The sequence below is a fragment of the Lepidochelys kempii genome, chromosome 2 (genome assembly GCF_965140265.1).
Source record: "Lepidochelys kempii isolate rLepKem1 chromosome 2, rLepKem1.hap2, whole genome shotgun sequence".
Lineage (NCBI taxonomy): Eukaryota > Metazoa > Chordata > Testudines > Cheloniidae > Lepidochelys > Lepidochelys kempii.
The window spans coordinates 223,423,628-223,444,807 of NC_133257.1; positions in this window are offsets into that span (position 1 = coordinate 223,423,628).

Sequence of the window (21,180 nt, forward strand, 5' to 3'; positions counted from 1 at the left end):
ATCGAGCACACCCAGTTTATACTGGGCTCCAAAATATTCAGACAGAACATTGTTTATTGTAAGCCTCCAGTTGGTGATGCAGGTTTCCAGGGAGGGCAGTACATTAACAGCAGTACTTAGATCTAGGTCTATATTCTGCATCTGGATGTTAGTCAGTTTGAACCAATCAAGCAGAGTGTTCCAAAAGTGTACCATGAAAGCTGTCACCAATTGTTTCATAGACTCATAGATATTAAGGTCAGAAGGGACTGTTATGATCATCTAGTCTGACCTCCTGCACAATGCAGGCCACAGAATCTCACCCACCCATTCTTGCAATAAACCTCTCACCTATATCTGAGCTACTGAAGTCCTCAAATCATAGTTTAAAGACTTCAAGGTGCAGAGAATTCTCCAGCAAGTGATCCATGCCCCATGCTACAGAGGAAGGCGAAAAACCCCAGGGCCTCGTCCAATCTGCCCTGGAGGAAAATTCCTTCCCGACCCCAAATATGGCAATCAGCTGAACCCTGAGCATATGGGCAAGATTCACCAGCCAGATACCCAGGAAAGAATTTTCTGTAGTAACTCAGATCCCACCCCATCTAACATCCCATCACAGGCCATTGGGCCTATTTACCATGAATAGTTAAAGATCAATTAATTGCCAAAATCATGTTTTCCCATCATACCATCTCCTCCATAAACTTATCGAGTTTAATTTTGAAGCCAGACAGGTCTTTTGCCCCCCCTGCTTCCCTTGGAAGGCTATTCCAGAACTTCACTCCTCTGATGGAGAGAAACCTTCATCTAATTTCAAGTCTAAACTTCCTGATGGCCAGTTTATATCCATTTGTTCTTGTGTCCACACTGGTACTGAGCTTAAATAATTCCTCTCCCTCTCTGGTATTTATCCCTCTGATATATTTATAGAGAGCAATCATATCTCCCTCAACCTTCTTTTGGTTAGGCTAAACAAGCCAAGCTCTTTGAGTCTTTCATAAGACAGGTTTTCCATTCCTCGGATCATCGTAGTAGCCCTTCTCTGTACCTGTTCCAGTTTGAATTCATCCTTCTTTAAACATGGGAGACCAGAACTGCACACAGTATTCCAGATGAGGTCTCACCAGTGAGGATCACTTTTTTTTGCTTTCTTAAAAATAGGAACTATGTTAGCAATTCTCCAGTCATAAGGTACAACCCCTGAGCTTACAGATTCATTAAAAATTCTTGCTAATGGGCTTGCAATTTCATGTGCCAATTCCTTTAATATTCTTGGATGAAGATTATCTGGCCCCCCCGATTTAGTCCCATTAAGCTGTTCGAGTTTCGCTTCTACCTCAGATATGGTAATATCTACCTCCATATCCTCATTCCCATTTCTCATGCTACCGTTATCCCTAAGATCCTCATTAGCCTTATTAAAGACTAAGACAAAGTATCTGTTTTGATATTGGGCCATGCCTAGATTATCCTTAACCTCCACTCCATCCTCAGTGTTTAGAGGTCCCACTTCTTCTTTCTTTGTTTTCTTCTTATTTATATGTCTGTAGAACCTTTTACTATTGGTTTTAATTCCCTTTGCAAGGTCTACTGGGTTTCATTTTCTTCTGAAGAGAAGCTGCATTTAAATGAGCTTCGGGAGCCTGATTTGTTCTTTTGACAGCCCTTCCAAGGCTTGTTGAATACTGTTTTATTGTTGACACACTGCTGTGATAGACCTGGCACAACTACACCAGCATGTATCTGACAGACTTTGAGAGTCAACAATCTCTGATTAGTGTCAGTATTTACATTGTGGAAAATAGTTTTCCAACAGTATGTTGATGCAGAGCAGAAAGTACAGTGCCAGCATAACCTCACATCTTCCCCGCTCCCCAAAAGGGACTGCATCTGAACACTGTTGACTTCAAATAAATTTAGGGAATGTGTCTTGCAGGGCACATACTGTATTAGTGGGTTTTCCTTAGATGGGCTTACCGACCATAGCAATAACCAGCCATATTGCTGTCATTATCATACGATTGTCCACAGCAGTAAGGCATATCCAAACCTAGGTTATTTGTCATAGCCAGCACAGGTTCAGCCAGGTTTACATCTATGTGGTCTTCAAGTGGTTGAAACTTGATGAATCACTCAGCTATTTGCCTCTCTGAATTGAGACATCCACAGATGAATATGAGCTGGTCTACAGGTGCTACATCCGGAGCTGAATCAACAATTACAGAGTAATATTTGGCTTGCTGTAATTCTACTGTTATGGCATTTTAAATTTTCTTTCTCTTCAATTCAATGAATTTGTCATATATAGTTGAGGAGAGGTAGGAGGGCTTTCCCTCTTCTGCCCAAATTTAGCCAGGTGGTCAGGCAGAAATGGATCAAACTGATTTTAGCTCCAAAATCCCCAAATAATACCCACTGCTTTTGGATCCTAGCATTTCATGCTGGCCATGGAAGCCAAATCCATGAGCACTCAGAAACTTTACAGCTGCAACCCCTGCTGAAGAACACCTCTGCAGTACTGAAGTAAACTGGACTGCCAGATCAGCATCAACCCTGTCCCTCCCAGATGATTTTGGATGTGTTATACAAGCCAGCATGCAGTTTCAGTGTTCTGTGCCCCTCTCTTGCTCAGAGTCACTCAGGATGTTTCCAATCACTAAATCCTTCTGTAAAAGACAATGAGCTACTGGAGAAAAGTTTGACATGTAACGCAGTAAACATTTCCAGTCGATGGAGAGAGTAAATAAGCCAATCTCATGCAACTACTTCATAACTGTGCAGACAAAATAAAAATAAATGATTTTAAAATATTTTTCCTTTTCCATGCAACTACCTGTGCAGACGTCAGGATGTTTTCCACATCCATGTTTCTGAACACAGCTGAATCTTTCACAACCCCAAACTCCGTTTCCTTTTCAGTTAATTTTCTCCACCATGCAGGAGGTGTAAAAACAGTGTATCTTTTCTTGCGCAGCTTTCAATATAGTAATACACTGCTATACTTCTATGGCCTTTCCTTCTGTGTGCAAGTTCTCAACATTACCAGCTCCCGACAGGCGTGTTGCTCCCTGTCTTTTTTTTCAATCTCTTGTAGGAGCTTTTCTGTTTTTTTGTTTTTTGTTTTGTTTTTAAAACACACTAAGCTTTGGAGTTTTTTCTAATATAGCTACTTCTTTTAAACTCCCACCCCTCTATTTAGCATATTTGCTTGAGTAGCAGTAGTTGGTACACAAATCCATGATTCACAAATTCGCATAGCAGGAACAGTTAGTCTTTAGCAGCGTGAGCAACCGCACAGTGGTGTGTACATTAATTTACATAGTCACACTGTAGGTCAAGCACACTTGTGTTCATCTAAAAACAGTCAAGTCGTGTCAAAACCACTCAAAGAATTTTCAAGGGAGGGAGTGTCCAGTGTTACTAAATAAAAATGTAAACTTGTGAACAGTATTTCCTGCTCTAACAGTGGTGCATACAGGCTACATATATGTTTTATGGCCCCATTAATAAATAAAATGACATATGTAAGATCATAATTAAGGGGCCCCGTAAGCCTGTCCATTAATATGGCTCTGTTTGTACTGCACTTGAAACACCAGTAAAACCACGTGGACCATTATAGGGAGCAAGATACAGTCTGTGGGAGCCTCCGCTGACAAGTCCCTGTCTCGGATCCACCAAGGCCTCATCCAATACCTACTAAGTCAATGGAACAGCCACATTGATTTCAATGGGTCCAACTGAGCAAGTCTAGCGACTATCAGGAAAAGCATCTCGGATCACCTGAGGAGCTGCTCTTTCTTCCTAATGCTCTTCAAACTGTTGCTCTAGGAAGAAGCAGCAGTCTCTTCTCTTTAGGAAGCCTCTTCTGTCCCAGGAGATACTGCTGGCCCTTCTCTCTGCTGATGCCGTACCTGCCTCCCTGAGACAGAGACGTCTACCTGGGAACATTCAGAAATAGCAGAGCCTCTCCACCCCCCCACCATGTACAATTTAAACATAGATAGATAGATAGCACACAAACCTGATAAAAGATCTTGAAGGTTGCAAAGTCAAGCACTCAAAAGTTAGGCAGTGCCAGAATTAAGTTAGGAAATGCACAGAATGGACAGCACTCACTTCATGAACAGCGAGTCAATATTTTGTTTTCTCTTCCATTGAACAATATGCAGCCTGAGGTCTTATTTATTGCACTCTATTCAAACCCTGCTCTGAAGACAGAATTATTAATTTCCACATGGGCTTGTCTATGGAGTTCATCACTATAATATCGGAGTGCTTCACAGACATGAGTGAATTTATTTTCACAACACTCCTGTGAGAGGCATCCTTCATTCTGGTATTTTCTAAAGTTTAAGTGCTTGATTTTGAAACCTCAAGAATGTTCTTTTCACAGTTTGTTTTTGTGTAATTTGCTGTTGTTTAAAAAGCAAAACTGAAAACAGAAATTCCATCATGTGGTATCATACTGACACCCACATGGGTCAGCAACAGGTTAGATGTGGTTGGAGGCAGTGTCAAAATGATGAGACCCTTTGCCGGTAGGTTGCACAGACATTTGCTAACTGCAGAGAGGGGAGTGTTCTTGAGTGAGTAGACTCTTTTGTCTATTCCCCCCAGCTTAACCCCTCTGCCTCATCCCCTACAACCTGTCTCTGTCCAAGTCCTGTCTCTTCCACACCTCTCAATACCCTGCACTCCCATTGTCCTTACCTACCTAGTTCATGTCTCCATTCTTAAGGCTTCTCATCTCAGTCCCCATCTCCTTGCCCAGCAAGTACTAGTCTCACCACTCTGGACTGTCTGTCTCAGTCTTCTATCCACTCCCAGTCTCCTTGCCCAACTATTTCTAATTACTCCTCCCCAGTCTCCTAACTAAGCCTAGCCAATTTCTCCCTTCCCAGCTCCTCATCTGAGCTCTCTCTTTCTCACACCCCCTCCTTCCCAGGATCCCCATTCCTGCTGACTCTGATTCCCAGTCTGCCTTCCCAGGCTCCTCATCAAATCTCAGTGTGTCCCCCACTCCTCCCCCAACTCATTGTCCCTGTTCAGTGCCCAGACCCAAGCCCAGATACAGACCTGGCCCAGCCTGGCCTGCAGCATCCCAGGGATGGAATTGCAGGGAAAGTTCTTCTCAGCCTTAGGATGGAGCACATCCAGGGCTGATAGAATTTAGCTGTGATGCTCTATCAAGTCTGTACTGAGCATGAACTGCAATTTTTTAGACTTTTCTTCTTCAAGTAACATCTCCAATGTGAAGATTGTCAATCACCACATTCCATCTTTCACCATCATGACAGTGTTGTAAAACTTCCACTCTCTTTTAGAGTCCATCTGGTGGTATCTATGATGTAACTGGATTTTTTTCTTTCTCTTTCTGGTCTGCCTGTGATCTTGCCTGAGAGATGATTGCTGGAAGCAAGTCGCTTTGCAATCGGTGAGCTATGTGTCTACAAAAAGGCGTTATTCTTTTACCTAGGATCGCAAGTAATTGTGCTCTTTTTAAATTCATTCTTCTCCTCACTCCTTTGTTTGTAGTTTTGGTTATCCAGCTAATTGTTAACAGTCTTCTATAACTCCAAAACATGAATGCTCCAAGTGTTCTTTCAGTGTCTTTTTAAGTGTCCAGCTTCCGAAGAGCAGACCACATGTAGCACTTCAGCAATCTAGTGCTGCTGTGCAGTTTTAAACTTTTGAAAACATAGAAATCTTTGGAAGCTGTTGAACATATTTTTTGCAAGCTGTATCTTTCTCTTAATTTCTTGGTCACATCTTCCATCTGATGTTTAAATTAGATTCCCTAAATAGGGGGAAACCTGTTTACTTGTTCCACCACTCAGCCATCAAGGTATAGCTGTTGCCTTCCTTGTGTGCAGGTGTGTTTTCTTATCACACTTTGTCTTCCTAACATTAACAGCCATTCTGTATTTCTTGCTCATTGCTGTGAACAATGTCAGCATGTTCTGAAATACTTCTCTAGTCGAAGTGATGCAAAATAGGTCATTGATGTATCTTTCATTATTGATTAATAAGCCATTGATCTGTGTAGGGAGCCAGGGTGGCTTCCCTCTGAACCAGAGGGTAAAGAACCACTCTCACAGCCTGAGTGGGCGGGGCCAGGCCAAGCCAGAAGGGGCGGGGTGGAACAGGAAGTACAAAGGGTGGGTCAGGGCAGCACCAGGGAGGGAGACAGACACAGGCTGCTGGCTGTTCTGTCCAGACCCTGCTGCCGAGCCAGGGGAGGCCCTGGACCAGGAGAAACCTGACCTGGAGGAAGGTCTAGGACTGCCAGCTGCCAAGTACCCGGAGGGACTGGAGGAGCCAGGCAATAACCCGGGCCAGTGTGAGCCTGATGCGGAGAGGGAGCTGGAGCTGCCAGCAGCTGAATACCCTGGCGAGCTGGAGGGACCAGAGGGACCCGCTCGAGAGGCTGGGTAGGAAGTAGCCCAGGGGCAGAACTGCACAGTGTGGTGGGTCTATTTGGTCAGCATGTTGCAGATGGCTCCCTGCTGACCCAGTGGTGGGACCCTCTCCTCCCGCCACTGTCAGGGCCCTGGGCTGAAATGCAGTGGAGTTGGGTGGGCCTGCGTTCCCCTATCCTGGCCAACCCGTCTTGGGTAGCAGAATCCCAACACTGCCACGGACTCTTGCCAGTGCTCCTCCTGCCTGAGGGGCACACTACAGACTCTGGCCAGCACACCTCCCTCTGCTAATTCCCTAGTAACAGAAAGGTGTGACCAAGGCCTGCGGGTGAGGCAGTAGCTCCCCACCACTCCCCAGCGGCTCAGTGGACCAACTGAAACCTGTCACAATCTGCATGTTCTGGTTGGTGTCTTCTAAACTGTGCCTCATTATACCATCTACATACATGTCAAATAGTTATAGAATGCAACTTTGATGTACACCTTCCTTGATGCTGCAATGCTCAGATAGTTCATAGTTTTTTATGATTGCTGTTTTCTGTCCCCAATGCAGGCTTTTAAAATTAATTGTGTATCTCAAAAGCCAGTGTTATGTTTTTGAAGAACATGTATCATTGTGTCATATTGGATTTTATCAAATGCCATCTCATAATCTACAAAGCGCATATAAGTTTCTCTTTGCACTTCTTTGCACTTCTATCACGTGCTTGCATAAAATCCTGAGGGAAAAGATTGCCTCCTTCCTGCCTACTCATGCCAAATTCTTGTCTCAAGATGTTGATGTATTTGTGTGCCAACAATTTTTAACAAAAACTAAGCAGGTGTATAGTTTATGTTCACATTCTCTAGCATGTGACCTCCTAAAGTCCTCCAGAAGTTCTTGTGTGTATATCTGACTTAAAAGTTTTAGCAGATAAGTTTTTCAATCATCATTCAGAGGTTATAGCATTCCAATCACAATACCATCCTGCCCAGATGCTTCTCCTTACTTTATTCTTTAGTGTCTTTTTAGTTTCTACATTGTAATAATGTGTGCTTTTCCATCTTTTAATGTTTATATCTTCCATTTTTTCAGAACTGTCAAAAGTTCCTTCATGTATTCAGTCCATCTTTCCAGGATATTGTTTTTATATCGTACACTCTGCCATCCTTAGTTTTCATGTAGCTAATTCCTTTTCTTGTCTTCTTTATCTCATCATTCTCTGAATGGTGCAATGAACCTTTATGGTTGTTTCTAGTTTCATATTCTTTGATTTCATGACATCTTTGTCCTAGCTATGTTTCTCTTGCCTCTTTGCATGCTTTTTGAGTTTGTGTAACGTTCAGTATTCCTCTCTTCTCCTCTCTTCTCCTATTTTGACTTTCTCTTCACACTTATAACATGGCCAAATATTGGGTAGATTTTCATGGGGACAGCAAAAATCACACCTCTGACACACAGGCCTCCCATGCCAAATGTCACGCCCCTCCTCCAAAGAAGCTTTCATAAAATGGTGACCAGAATTTATCATGGGCTAAACAGTGCATTTTCCCTAGCCACCTTTTCTGAAAAAGACTGAACTGTTTTGGCAGAAAGTTTTCAAAAATATCCAGCCTGAGGCAGATATCTATCCTGAAAATCTGAGCTAATTAAAGTTTTTCAAATTTATAAGCAACTGTAAACAGGCTCTTGTAATGGGAAGTATTGGGCAACCTTAATAATAAGCCTAGAATTAACCATACACGGTTATTTAAAAAAAAAAATAAGAGCCACATTTTGGCCTCAATTCAGCAAACATTTAAACACCTGCTAAATGTATCTCTACTCAGAAAAAACACTTAAGCATGTGCTTAAAATTTAGCACATACTTAAGTCCCACTGCAACAGAATTTTGTGAGAGGATAACTGTCTCCTACAACTATGACATTTATTAAAATGGAAAAGAAAACGTTGAGTCAAAGCTACAAAAAGATTTATTTTCAAATCAGCAGAGAATGTATCTGTGACAATTTTTCCATTGCAGCAATTTCCTTTCTATTAAAATCAAAAGAACGAGGCAGAGTTTACTATGTTATTTGAGGATGTTGGCGCACTGAAGTTATTTGATGCTCATGGAACAATTTCTGACCTGCTGTAGTCTATCTTAGAGGAACAGGTTCTTCTCTTTTCATCCACATAGAAAGCAAACTAGTCCATGAAATATTAATAAATTTGTATTTTTATTAATAAGCTCATTTCAAACAGCTTGAGGGGCTTTTGTTTTAACCTTTACCAGGGAATAGGGATCAGCCACCCAGCAACTTGATTAACTAGCACAGATTCCATCTGATATAATACCATTATATTTTAAAAAATACAAAATGAAGCCCCCCAAATAAACTTTCTACCAAAATGACAAGCCCTTGTAAGCATATTACAAATGTTTTATTTTACGTATTGCTTATTAGTGTGGGAGCACCTGAGTTTAACAGGCAGAGAAGTGGTATGTAGCCTCAGCATACTCTATCCTGGATCGATAAGGAAAGGCAAAACAATCATAAGAGAAAAGAGGCAATTGACTTATTCTATCAATGCATTCATTTGGACAACAGTCTTTGGGCAACCTAGGATGAGTGACCAGATTTCCTGATAATACCAAGACTGTCCAGGTATTAGGGACTTTGTCTTATACACAACTATGCCCCTCCACCTCCAAAAAAGTGTCCTGATTTTTCATGCTTGCTTGTTATCTAGGGCAAGCTTTTCTTCTGAAGTTTATATTTCAACTACTAACTGGTCTCCTTCAGGCAATTCTGGTTGCATTTTTCATTAATTGGCATCATCTTGCAGAAAATATGATTGGTAAATAAACATAAAATGAACACGTACAGAACTCCCTGAAGATGACTTCTTCTCATTCAAAATGCACTTGAAAAAAGAGGCTGTCATGAAAGCATTAAAAGAAAAATCTATCCTGAATAGTAAGGAATGACTCCTTAGCTTTACCAGATTATTAAAATATAGGGCAATTGTGAAGCTCCTTAGCATTTTATTGGGCAGTCTTCACTAACGCCTGGTGTTCTGTGCTTGACAATTACATTTAAAAAACAAAACCACCTTACCTTAAAAAAATATGGATTGATGAATGGACTATAAGGTGGATAGAAAGCTGGCTAGATTTTCGGGCTCAACGGGTAGTGATCAACAGCTTGATGTCTAGTTGGCAGCTGGTATCAAGCGGAATGCCCCAGGGATCAGTCCTGGAACTGGTTTTGTTCAACATATTTATTAATGATCTGGATGAAGGGATGGATTGCACCCTCAACAAGTTTGCAGATGATGCTGGAGGGTAGGGATAGGGTCCAGAGTGACCTAGACGAATTGGAGGATTGGGCCAAAAGAAATCTGATGAGGTTCAACAAGGACAAGTGCAGAGTCCTGCACTTAGGACAGAAGAATCCCATGCACCGCTACAGGCTGGGGATCGATTGGCCTTAGTTCTGCAGAAAAGGACCTGGAGATAACAGTGGATGAGAAGCTGGATATGAGTCAGCAGTGAGCCCTTGTTGCCAAGAAGGCTAACGGCATATTGGGCTGCATTAGTAGGAGCATTGCCAGCAGATCGAGGGAAGTGATTATCTCCCTCTATTTGGCACTGGTGAGGCCATATCTGGAGTATTGCATCCAGTTTTGGGCCCCCACTGCAGAAAGGATGTGGACAAATTGGAGAGGGGGCTGGAGCATATGACTTACGAGGAGAGACTGAGGGAACTGGGCTTGTTTAGTATGCAGAAGAGAAAAGTGAGGGGGGAATTGGAGCAGCCTTCAACTACCTGAAGGGGGGTTCCAAAGAGGATGGAGCTCAGCTGTTCTCAGTGGTGGCAGATGACAAAATAAGGAGCAATGGTCTCAAGTTGCAGTGGGGGAAGTCTAAGTTGGATATTAGGAAACACTATTTCACTAGGAGGGTGGTGAAGCACTGGAATGTGTTACCTAGGGAGGTGGTGGAACCTCCATCTATAGAGGTTTTTTAGGCCTGGCTTGACAAAGCCCTGGCTGGGATGATTTAGTTGGTGTTGGTCCTGCTTTGAGCAGGGGGTTAGACTACATGACCTCCTGAGGTCTCTTCCAACCCTAATCTTCTGATTCTAATGGACCAGATTCAGCCCTGCCCAAGTTCTGTAAGTCAATAGAGGTTGTATCCATGTATCCGTGGGAAGCTAGATGCCCTAATGTAAACTTGATAGATAACCTTTGAAATATTTTACATGAACTGTCTAAAAGGTGACTGTGTAACATGGCACTGTGGAGTTCCATATCCACTGTGGCTCACTCATTTCCATACCTGTATCAAATGTATTGAGTTTTCAGCTCGCACAAACTCACCCTGGGCTCTGACCATAAAGTTGGATTCTTGCCATTTTGTACATCATTAACACTGACAGAAGTTCTGCAGGCCAAATTATGCCCCCAGCTACATGTGTGCACCAATTGTTTTCAGATTTAGTCATCCATAAATACCAGCAAAAACTCGTGCAAGGATAACAGGGTTTCACAGGCATCTCTGAGAAAATAATCATTACTGATTTCTAATGAGGGAGACATTGCCTGAACAATTTGAATGTGTCCAAGATTGAGATTTTTGTTTCATCTGAGATGGGGATGTAGTTTTTAATGAGGCTTGGGAAAGATATGTACTAGTAAGTTCTCCCAACTGCCTCACAGACACTTGACTTGTAACAATACACTTCTCAACCTGCCACCCCACACTGAACTCATAATGCTGTAAGATTCATTCCTTTAAGGTAAATAACTTTCTGTTGCCCTCTGTTTCATTCTGCATTTCTGATGTAACTTTTCAGCAATAAAAGTGAGGAGATACCAAATTTCTGTGGAAGACTGGAACTTTCTGTTGCCCTCTGTTTCATTCTGCATTTCTGATGTAACTTTTCAGCAATAAAAGTGAGGAGATACCAAATTTCTGTGGAAGACTGGGAATGTGGGACTAAAATGGAGATATCTGAGAAGCAGGAACTTATAGTACTTTATGTACAGATGAGATCACCTCTGAGGTGATTCAGGGGCAGCTGTAGTGTAAGGACTGTTCTGACAGAACAACTAGGTATCACATACCCCTGTCAACAGAACAGATGTTTTGAGGTGTATGCAGCTCAGTCTCACAGTCTGGTAACAAGAAATCTTTTGCAGGTGGCTGCATCTTCTCTAGGTAGCAGCATTTGGTTTGGTGTGACCTAGTAGCCTTTCCCCTGAATCTGTCACACTGATAGAGAACCACAGGAAACAGCACTGCTTCCCTGATGCTCAGAAAGCACCATAGCTTGGAATCCCCAAAGCAGACATGTTCTGACTTCAGCTCTGTGGTGCACTCTATGGAGCAAATCCCAATGGAGCACCAGATTGCTGCTGAGACTGGAGAGCTACAGCTGTAGGGCTCTGTGAGCTGGTGCCTCGATGCAACAGCACCCCCTTTGGCCTGGTAGAGCATTACACCAGAGTTCACTACAACTGACGGGGCAATCAGTCAGCTCCTCTCGCCCGGGTATCTATGGTAGTCTCACTCTGGACTATGGGCTAGTCTCAGTCCCGTCGGGGTGCATGAGGGTTTTTCCTTATACTTGGCAGAGTCAGCTGGTCCTGATGCTCAGGAGGTTCGGAAATGCCTTTTGTAGGTCTCTCTAGGGTTGGTAAGGGAACCCAGGCCCAACCACTTCACTGAGTTCCAGCTCAGGGCCCTAAACCAGGGAAAATCAGGCCTCAACAACTCCCACTGTTGTGCCCTGAGCTCCTTTCTACCTCCCTTGGTTTCTGTAGGCTTCCACAGGCCATACATCCAGTTATCCTGTGTTTGGGTGCAGTCTCTGAACAGCTTCTCAGCAGCTTGTGGGCAGGAGTTTCCTTCTGCAGCCTGCTTGATCTTCTGAAAGCTGCCATGCCTCTCTGCTTCCCAGCTCTTTATTTTCCCAGCTTCTGTGAGGCTACCAATCAGCACTGGCCACTGGCCAGCAGTACCTGCATCCCTTTGGCTGCCAGGTCAGCATGGGGTATATGCACCCATGACAAGCCCAGAAAAAAGCCAGCAGCAGTAGGTTGAGAATGAGGGAAGCCAGCATCCTGGGACAACCCTGAAAGAGCAAAAGATCCCCCCAGACCTGTTGTGTGTGTTAAGCTACATGAAACATTCACTCTTCCCACAGCTCACTGCTCCAACTCATCTGCAATGCAAATTGGCAGACCAGGTTCAAGAACTGAACCCACATTCCCTACATGACAACTAGGAGCTTCATGTGCATCTAGGCCATCAGGTCAGCTGTAAAAATGCAAGCTTTAAAACTCCAATTACTGACCTGCTGTTTCTTTGAATAGTACCTCTGTGCTGCTGTTTAGCTTTTGCATTTTATTTGATCAGCTTAATCTGGAGCATTGTGAAATCTTCATTTCTCCTTTTTATAAGAAATGGCTGTTAAAATTCAGCACAGCTGTAATTGCTTTTGGAAGCCTTGGCCATGCCAATGCTAATAGCAGGATGCAGAGCTGTCAGGTACCAGCAAGCATATCAGAACGGTGCTTTTACATGTAATAAAGTTCCCAGGAATATGGGCCACATCCTCAGCTGGTGTAATCCTCTGAAGTCAATGGGGCTATGCTGATTTATACAAGCTGATGATCTGGCCCTCTATGTACAAGGCGTTAATTACATCCCAATTTTCTGGTAACATTAGTAATTCATTCAAGTATGTCTCTTGGGGTTTATGATGGCACCAGAATCCCTTGATAAACTTACCTTCTCATGAGTGCATAGCTAGATAAAGAATAAGACAAATTACCTACACATTTCCTGATCATAGTGGCATGCATTTGTCAGTGTTCTAATACAGGGAGCTAAGCCTGTTTCAATAATTTTAGCCACTTGAGAAGAGCAGTAATAACCCTGAAATATACTGAGTGGAATGTCTGAGTAACATCATTTTAAAGGGAAAATATTTCTAATAAAACAATATGTAAATGTACATTGTTCCTTAAAACACAAGTTTGAAGATAAAACACTAGCCTGAATTATCCTCTCTTTTCTTAATAATCAGTCCATGTTAAACTGGACATTTTCCAAATAATTGCTGAATTCTGCTCTTGAATCTACATGGCAAAAATTCAGAGTTAAGTGATCCACCATCTGAGTCTAAGAGTAGAATTCACCTTCAGTAAAAATGTTGGTGGCCAAATATTTAAGTAAAGATCCAGATTGTTTCACAATCTGAATATTCCTTTCACCTCCATTTTATCAGAAAGTAGGAACATGATCAATTCTTGCTGCTTTTGTTGGATACATTCAAAACTGCTATAAAACTGATAATTTGATATTTTGAATTATGATCTCTTAAGTTTGGCAAATACAGAAGAATCTCTGTCGTATGCAGTGAGATGACAGAAAGCAGCTAGTACCTGCTAATATATGGATCATCTACTTGCTGTAACCAATGATTCTACTGCAATTGGACCACTTGATTTCATTTGAGGACCGCAAGACCTCTCCAGCAGGTCTGAATTGATATCTGATTGTTTTTATTTCTTTGGCCACTGCCTTTATGTACAGGAAGTTTACCATTCAATAAACCTTGGGTCAAAGTTCTTTTTCGAACACACAAATCTTCAGAGCAGAAAGGAAAAAGATTTGCTGTGTCACCAACACAGATATAATGTTCTTAATGCCTTTTACTATATACATTATAACATGGAAACATGTCATATTAAAAGTTGTCAAACATTGATGTAAAAGTAGACCCCGCTCTTCCCCTCTCTAATAAATTGGTTAGCATTTTAGGCCCTGATCCTACAACAGGATCTACATAGACTCTTGAACCCATACTGGATCCCATTAAAGTCAATGAGATTCTGCATGGGCTTCAGATTTGCCTGCATGGATCCCTTCTTAAAATCAGGACCTTAATGAGCTGGTGTAATAAGTCTACACTTAGAGTAAAATGGAGATGGGTCTATAAGATCTACAGTTTCTCATCCTTCTCTGATTTTAAAATAAGATCAGTTAAAACTGTTGTAAGGTTTGAGCCGCATCTTCTATATGGCTTCATTATATTATGACAATACAAATAAATAATAACAGAGATGGGTTTGTTAACTCATTAAATTTCATGAGGAATTCTGAGTGATGCCCACATATTCTAAGTCTTATTAGTTTATATCAATGTAATTCTGTGTTTTCATAAGAGAACATTCCATTTCTTTTTTCTTTTTGACATTTCATTAGGGAAATTATTTTAAAATGACAGGTTTCAGAGTAACAGCCGTGTTAGTCTGTATTCGCAAAAAGAAAAGGAGTACTTGTGGCACCTTAGAGACTAACCAATTTATTTGAGCATAAGCTTTCGTGACCTATATCCGATGAAGTGAGCTGTAGCTCACGAAAGCTTATGCTCAAATAAATTGGTTAGTCTCTAAGGTGCCACAAGTACTCCTTTTCTTGTATTTTAAAATGCACAATCCTTTCCCTATCCCCCATGTCAGAAAAAAAATGAAGGAACTTCATATTTTTGTACACACACAGAGAGGGCTCAAGAAAACCCAGATTTGTCTCTCCTTTTATTGAGGTCATGTTTTAAATGTTATTTCTTCCTGAGAAACCAAGCCAACAGCTTGCTCAATAGATCACCATTTTCATAGAATTGCCCTTTGTCTTTGTCATCATAATTTGTGGTTGAAATTAATACACATCTTTTGCCCTGTTCAAGTCTCCAGAGACCTTTTGTGCACTGTCAATCTTTCCCCGGGTTTTCCCTGCTTTCAGTACAGGGAGAGTTCTACGTAAGAGTCTCTGGGGCTGTGTCACCCCAAAAATGCTATGCAAAATCTCCCACTATTTCAGTGCCACAAGTACAGCTGCACTCATGGTACCCAGGGTGGGAGCTCTAGCATAGATTCAGTTCAGGCTTTTTAAAATAACTCTTAAGCCACACTCTCCCCTACTAAAGTAGGAGAAACCCCTGGAAATGGATGATATTATTAAAAGGTTTGTGGTGATTTGAACAAGGCAAGAAGTGAGCTAAGATCTGTGTGATAGATCTAAGGAAGATGAGGACAAAGGGAAGGTCAATGGCCAGAGGGATATGTTAAACAAGCTCTTAACTTGATTTCTTAGGAAGAAATAAACAGTCCTATTTCCACCATAAGAGGTCCCACAAGAGAGATACATCCCTTCCTCCCTCCAGTACATTCAGAGAAGAACTCCTCTAGGAGATTTCCTCTGTTTAGGCCCCTTCTGTAAGCTTTACTTATTACTTACATTACTATAGTACCTAGGAAGCCCGACCAATGATTAGGGCCTGTCACGGGGTGACCCTTTCCAGCACATCCTCTTGTGGCCTTAGTGGTACACTGAAGGGTTCATGTAGAGTTCATTCACCTGGAAACATTCAGGGCACACCCTGACTGTTGTGTAGGAGTGGTGCACACACTGCTCCGTCCGAGGACATGGACCATGGGAAGTCGCCCAGAGGACATGAACCGTGGGAAGCTTCCTTGGACTGGGCTCAAGGCCTGAGAACAAGGATTGTAGTAGATAGAGGCTGGTAAATAAGAATATTAATCAAAGTCATATTATTTCCTTTATTGATGCCTTTTGCGGTCGCAGTATGTAATGCGCAGGGGGGGAGAGAAATAAAAGAGAGGGTGGAAAGCTGACAGGGGGCAATCCCGTCGGCAGACCAGCCTGCTTGCTTGCTTAAAGCCGTGTCCTGTCTTTTATCTGAACCGCAACAGTACACTCTCCACCCCTCCTGAGGTTCTTTCAATCAACCCCCACACTGAGGTTGGCTCTAGAATGTGCCTCCCTTCATGGGGCCTGATTTATTAAGGTTTTTTTTTACAAAGGGTAACTCTGTAATGAAAGGTAGGGAGTTGGGGATGATAGAGTGATATTTGCTTGGAGTTGTCCAGAGGTTAAAGATAGGCCACATTCCAATGCCAAACAGCTGGGTGAGGAATTTTCCCTTTTCAGAATATGGAAATTAAATTTTCAATAGACTTATGCTTTGTCCCCCATCCACCTACCCACAAATGCGCACATGTGTGAGCACTCTGTCACCAGAAAGGTCCCAGTCCTGCAACGCACAGAGTACCTCATTGTGTTAATTGTATTATGCAGGAGATCAGACTAAATGAATATACTTGTCCCTTCTGGACTAAAACTATATGAATCTTAAAATCTATGAATGAACTTCTTGTGAAATGATGAGTGTCCTCAACTCCCACCAACTTAAGTAGGAACTGAGAGTATTCAGAACCTCTCAGAGGAGGTGCCCAGCACCCTTCTGGATTGGGATCACTGACTTCAGTGGGTACTCAGCTTTGAAAATTAGGCCAGGAATACTCCGCGCCAACTCAATTCTGTGAGGAGTGGCGAGCACACTTCTGGGCTGATTACTGCTCAAGACAAACACATCAGAATACTGATTCAGACTTTGACACAATCAAATCTGATCAGCCTGGAGTTGATAGGGAGGGTGAATGCTATCCGATGAAACAGGGTTGATTAAGCCTCAAAAAGAACAGTAATAGTTATCAGAGAAACAAAATAGGTCTGATATGAAAAGAAGTTCACAGGTTTGTGAACTGAGGACTATTCAGGTGTAGCCATCACAGGCAAACACAACTACAGTTTCAAACAAAGATGCCTAATTTGCACCCAGAAATTATACCTATGCACATGTTATCCATTTTAGAGGTGCAGTTATTAGGATTGTTTTGCACGTAGACTAGTTTGTTTCAAATATGCAAAAGTATACTCTGTGTACAATTACTGGTCTGTGTACAATTAAGGCCCCAGTGTTTGAAAACTTAGCCTACATCATACATACACAGGCCAGGAGACAGATTTTAAATGAGTCTACAGGATGCTGGAGAAGAATGTTATTCATCACAGCTAGGAAAATATCTTTTTTTCAGGTTTCAGAGTAGCAGCCATGTTAGTCTGTATCTGCAAAAAGAAAAGGAGTACTTGTGGCACCTGAGAGACTAACAAATTTATTTGAGCATAAGATTTCGTGAGCTACAGCTCACTTTGTCGGATGCCTTCATTTTTTTCAGTAACTACATTACAAACCAGATAAAATAGAGTCTCTGAACAGCAGCCTTCCATGCTTTGAAAGTCCTAAACTTTGTTTTCAAAGCTTGGGATGTTTTGTGTGGGCTTCTGCAGCACAGGCTCAGGACAGAGGAGTTTTATTAAAGTCCCTACACTACAGTACTTTTCATTTTATTCTGTCCAGTTTCCTTTCAGCTCCACAAATGGCTGCTTGCAAAATGACGTGAAAAAGGTCTATTTTCTTTGCATGACATTTAAATGGAGCAGTTTATTACTTGTGTTGCAGCTCACCAATTCCTCTTAAGAGAGAAAGCAAATGGCATGAGCATTTACCTTTCCCAGTATTCCCCTAGAAACTAGCTATTATTGCTCAATGACTGTAACTCCCTTATCAGAAACAATAAGAGATTATTGTTGGTTTCTCTGACAAATGGGAGTAATTTTTAGGGTACATCTGAAAAGCTGGTTGGTTACCAAACCCAATGGCAGCTGAAAAGGAAAAAAATATATATTTTTTTAACTGTGGACAACCAGCCATATATACTCACATTGAGATGAACACCAAATGTGCCCAGATTAATAACGTCGCATGTACTTTCAGTGTCTTTAATCACATTTTGACCATTGCTAATGTAATCTCTACTCAGCAATGTACCTTCTTGCTTTCCAAGTGAGTAGAGCAAAAGGTCCCCAAATAATACTCGCTAGGAGTAACACTTTTTAGTCTCAAATTACTAAAGCATTTACCTGTTTTTCAGATTTATCTTCTTTGTAGGCTTTCAATTTGTAAATTTTAGATCCTTTGACTGTGGATTAAGTGAGTAATAAGCATTAGAATATGTCCAGTAAATACTGAATATACATACAAGATTTTGATGTTAAAAGTTTAAAAAAATTGAAACTGAATGTCAACCTGTTAACACAAAATCCTAACAATATAAAGGTTGTTAAATGTTTGAAGAGATTAAAACACCTAAATGACTGCTATTGCCTTTATTAGTATATAGCACCACTGCCATTAAAATGTACAGACTGAGAAACTGAATTCCCTGCCCCATACAGCTTATGGTACAAATAAATAGATTACCAATTATGTACAATTAGTGGCACATGGATACCAGTGCAGGTAGGTTTAGTGGATTTCATGGGATGTTGGAAATAACCTGCAGACTCAGAGGGACGGTATAAAATGCTCAGAGGGTAAAATTGATACCCAATCAATGAGCTTCATCCAGAATGTACAAATGCAGTATTTTCTTTATTTCAAGTAGAGATGAGCCTGAAACACAGAGTATGGATATGGATCTGCAAAAGCAAAATAAAGCTCTTACATTGAAGATTTCCTGAAAGTATGATTGCAACTCATTCCTCAAGCGGAAGAATTCTGCCACTTTGTTTAATGAGTCATGTTAATCTTACAAAATTTTTGCTAAAATGGTTGTATAAAGCTCTAACTTTTTTTCAAGAAAACTGATTCATGGGCCAGTCGTACTTGGAGAAATAAATCTCAGAAGAGCAATGAGAAATCTACAGTTTCCAGTCAGAATTGGAGACAGAGGTGTTCATTTTTAATCGCGTTTTTGAAACAGAATTTCCAATATTCACTCAATGAATACACATGTCCCTAACTCCATGAAACAAGAAATCAGACTGTACAACAACTTGAGCTATATGCAATCTTTGTAATCACAAAGAAGTAATTCAACTCACAGCAGGGCTGTAAGCTATAAAACATCACATCGCAATTATATACACAGAGAGATAATGTCTCATTACAAGAATAAGCCTTTAACATAGCATGAAAAGCATACTGTAAATTCCTCAGATATGCTCTGATTACTATAGGAGCCAGCAGTTGTAAATATGCATTTTCTTCCAAAGTAAAGGCAAGGCATTGAGATACTCACTAGGATATATACATTCTTAACATATAAGAAGGTGATCCTGTTACCTAGGGTTTTCTGAACCCAAAGCAGTGGTAACTTAATCTGTTTCTCTCCAGGTGGTGTCAAGAATAAATCAATGGGGACAGAGCTCCTCCATCTGATAAATGATTGATACAAACCAGAGTGCTTTTACCTAAAACTAATTTTTATTAGGGCTCAGGCATAGACACATATATGCTATAGCACAGTGGTTCTCAAACTTTTGTATTCGTGACCACTTTTACACAGCAAGCCTCTGAGTGTGACCCCCCCCCATTAATTAAAAACACATTTTTATAGTTAACACTATAATAAGTGCTATAGGTGAAGCGGGGTTTGGGGGTGGAAGCTGACAGCTCACAACCCTCCATGTAATAACCTCGTGACCCTTGAGGGGACCCCCAGTTTGAGAACCCCTGCTATAGCGATAGGTTCAGAGCACCCCAAGTAGTTACCCAAAGTCTGAGATGGTTTCAAGTGATCAACAGCCAGGCTTCAGGGGACCCTTCTTCCATCCAGCTGCTGGGGAGTTTAGATATCAGCTTCTTGCCTGAAGAAAAGCTCTCTCGGACTGCTCTGAGGTATTTATTTTTAATCTTTTATATCAAACTCTCTCAAAACACATAACTCATACTAACCCCTACTGGGTCACCAATTCTCCTAGCTTCAACAAATTGCTCATTATTGCTTATCAGCAAAGTATTTCTAGTCATAACAACAATAAAACTTGTATGTCAGGGGCACTCAAAAACCAAGGTCGCTATTCACTCACTCTCTTCCATTCTTATGATCTGTTAACTCTTTTCCAATACTCCCATTCTGATTAGCAAAGCTGCAACTGCAGCAATTTGGCCTTGCCTATGAGAGCCTTGACAATTATTCCTAGTTCTGCTTTGGGTGGCTAAATACACCCAAAATGGCTGCGGTTTAGTTTGGTCAAGTTCGGTCAAGTTCTGGGGTAACAGAATGTTCTGTACTTCCTTATCTTGATCCTGGATGTCTAATTCTACTTTTTTTCTTGGACACAGATATAAGATTATCTTCCATAACAAAGACTAGATGAGGCAATATCTTTTATTGGATCCACTTCTATCAGTTGAAGGGACAAGCTTTTGGCTTCACAGAGCTCTTCTTCAGGTCTGGAGAAGATAACCAGAGTGTTACAGCTAAATACAAGGTGAAACAGATTGTTAAGCATAAGGGGTTCACACATGTTGTAGGAGACAACTTACAATGAAGTGGACACTGAACATGTTTGCAGTTGTAGAACAAAGGAGGGTTAGATGGCAGCAGGATGTTTTACAAATTGTTGTAATGGGCAATAAAACAAATCTCTCTGTTAAGTCCATGATATTTAGTGTCCGACAGAGTTATGAATTGAAGCTCTCAAACAAAACTTTTGAAGGTGTTGTGCAGGTTTCATTTGAGGGCAAGTACTGGGAGGTCAGATATGGAGTGATCGATTCCTGAGAAGGTTTTGCCCGTGGGTGATAAGATGATTTGTCTTTTATCTTTTTTCTAGTGAGTTAGTTCAAGAGCATAGTGATTGTCTAATTTTACCCACATTGTTTTGCTGGGGCATTTGATGCACTGGATGAGGTACATCACAAACTGTGATAATATATGTGGGACCTTTGGCTCTTGAAAGGTGTATTGTGGCTGGTATTTATCATCATAGCAATGGAGATATGTCTGCAAGTTTTGTATCTGTTGTTCCAACAGGGTCTGGTGCCATTTTGAGTTGATATGTGCTGGTCTGTGGGGAGCTTGCTTCTGATG